At 31.8% G+C, this 2,500-nt stretch overlaps 1 protein-coding gene across 1 annotated transcript in view; it reads right to left on the bottom strand.

Moving 5' to 3' along the window:
* The window catches only part of LOC122265501 (pro-resilin-like), a 92,613-nt gene that overhangs the window by 71,200 nt on the left and 18,913 nt on the right, over positions 1-2,500 (bottom strand). The window lies entirely within an intron of this gene.

The following is a 2,500-nucleotide window of genomic DNA, read 5'->3' as shown; positions in this document are numbered from 1 at the left end:
GACAATTAATAATGATAAGGAATAATGATAATGTTTACGGACAATGTGATTATTATAATATTTATCACGGTAGTAAATAATAACGATGTTGATTGATAATATAAAACTCACGATCAGTTATATAACGATGCATAGATGAATTTTTTTTTAAAAGGGCGGGAACTAATAATAATACAATAAAAATATTGATAATAAGTAATGATAATGAATCATAATATAACAGTAATAATAAGACGATGATAATATTATTAATAGTTATTAACAATGATAATAATAATGATAATAAAAAATAAATTGCCGAAAACAAGGTTCCTTAAAAAAAGTATCAGGGAAATACATACTTAATTTATTATGTTCATACGGTAGCTACCACATTCCTTTAAAAACTATGTCTATTCTTTCAGCATCCTCTGCAGGAATCCTACGAGTCCAACGAGGCCAAGTACAAACTTCAAATGGGCCGTCAGCGACATATGACCCTAACAGCAACGAGTTGCGGTCAAAGGAGAGGCCCGGTGACGGCGGACGACACCCTGGGATCCTACTACGTTCGTCCCCGACGGCCGCCTCAGAAGGTAAATTAAACGTCGATGGCGGGTGATGGCTACGTTTGCCGACGTCCCCCTACGGGGCGGGCTCACTTTCGACTCCGTGAATCGTGGTTTCCCCCGGGAAAAAGGCCCCGGATACTCCACGACTCCAACGAATCAGTGATGTCTAGATCGAATCAATAGTCAAGGCAATGCCCCTGTTATGCTAAGAATATGGAGTTGAACATTACTAAATGAGGTACTATGATCCTAAAACGGGAGATTACGAGAGAGTCCGGATGTTAGGTAGATATCTGATAAAGATTTTTTGAAAATGAGACAGCAAGTATTTGGGAATCTTGGAAATTAATTGAGTGATGACAGAGGAAATAAGCAGATGGAATGTATAAGAAGTTTTTTCCTCCATGTTCATCTGGATGGAACATTTGAAATGATAAACATGTGTGGAGAATAAAATCATTAGTAATTATATGGGATATATGATCTGGACAGAAAAACTAACTGATATGAGTATTCCCTTCCGCGTGTTCTTGATCTGATTAAATAAGGCATTTTGGGACAGCGTGAGCCAGAACGATTATCTATAGAGAAGAAACTAGATACTCTTGTTGCAGAAAAGGAAGGAAAGAAATATACGAAAACTGACATTACGATCACAGACGAGAACAGAATTGTAGTAAAAGGTCACAGAGAGAGAGGAAAGTATGATCAAATGAAGCTAAAAAGGGAGATGAAAAGAAGAAATAATATCTAAATTTAATAATAATGCGAGGACTAGGTATTATCACCAATAATCTCGAACAACTTTTAAAATAAGGCATTATATTGAAGAGCACCTGCATAAGACCACATTAATAAAAACAGCTGCAATATTGAAACGGATGCTATACATCGAGAAAACAAAATCGATGGATTTAGAAAATAAGGAAGAAGACAATCAAGGAAAACAAGGTGACACAATAATCAATACATTAGGGGGTGTGAATTATATGGATACACACTCAGATGTGCGGTGTGTTGTGTGTCTGGTTGTTGGGGTGATCTCTAATTGCTTATTAGATGATATAGAATATAATATATTATATATATTAATATATAGGGTGTGTGTGGGTTGGGGGGGGGGGGGTGGGGGGTTGTGTGTGGGGGGTGTTGGGTGGTTGTGGGTGGGACGTGGTGGGGGTTGTGTGGTGGGTGTGTTGGATGTTGTGACATTCTTATACGGAGTTTTGTAGTCCAAAGTAGCATATATGTCACTCACACCCTTAGAGTGAGTTATAGATATGTGATATATATGATAGTGTTAGATATATAGTTGAGATATATATTATATATATAGATATATAAGATTTATATATTATATATACATAGAGGCTGATATGTATGCATAGAACATATATTTCTAGATGGTCAGATTAACAGATAGAAGAGATATACATATGCAAATGAAGATTTAATATATTTATAGATATTTTTTATTTATATACAGATATTTATAGATTTATATATATATATATATATATATATATATATATATATATATTATGCATGAATGTATATGTATATATATATTTATATATATGGATATATATCATTTAGATATGGATAAATATTATATATTATATATATGATATATATAATATCTATTATAGGATATTTAGATATATGTATGTATATATATGTATATGTAATTTATATATAATATATATATTTATATATATTAGATATATATATAGATTTTGTTTGGGTGATGTGTGTGGATTTAAGGTATATAGTATCTTATATATAGATAGTGTATGCTTTTATATATATTATTATATATAAACACACTATATAATATATATATATATATAATATAGTATATATAATATAGTTTGAGATAATATATATATAGATATATAGCCAAACACACACTGAGACATGGGTGTATATTTATATTGAGATATATATAT

This window comes from Penaeus japonicus, unplaced genomic scaffold (assembly GCF_977035675.1).
Source record: "Penaeus japonicus unplaced genomic scaffold, GWHDUDI00000001_assembly GWHDUDI00000037, whole genome shotgun sequence".
Lineage (NCBI taxonomy): Eukaryota > Metazoa > Arthropoda > Malacostraca > Decapoda > Penaeidae > Penaeus > Penaeus japonicus.
Note: the sequence above shows the minus strand (reverse complement) of the source record. Positions and strands in the feature narration are given on the sequence as shown.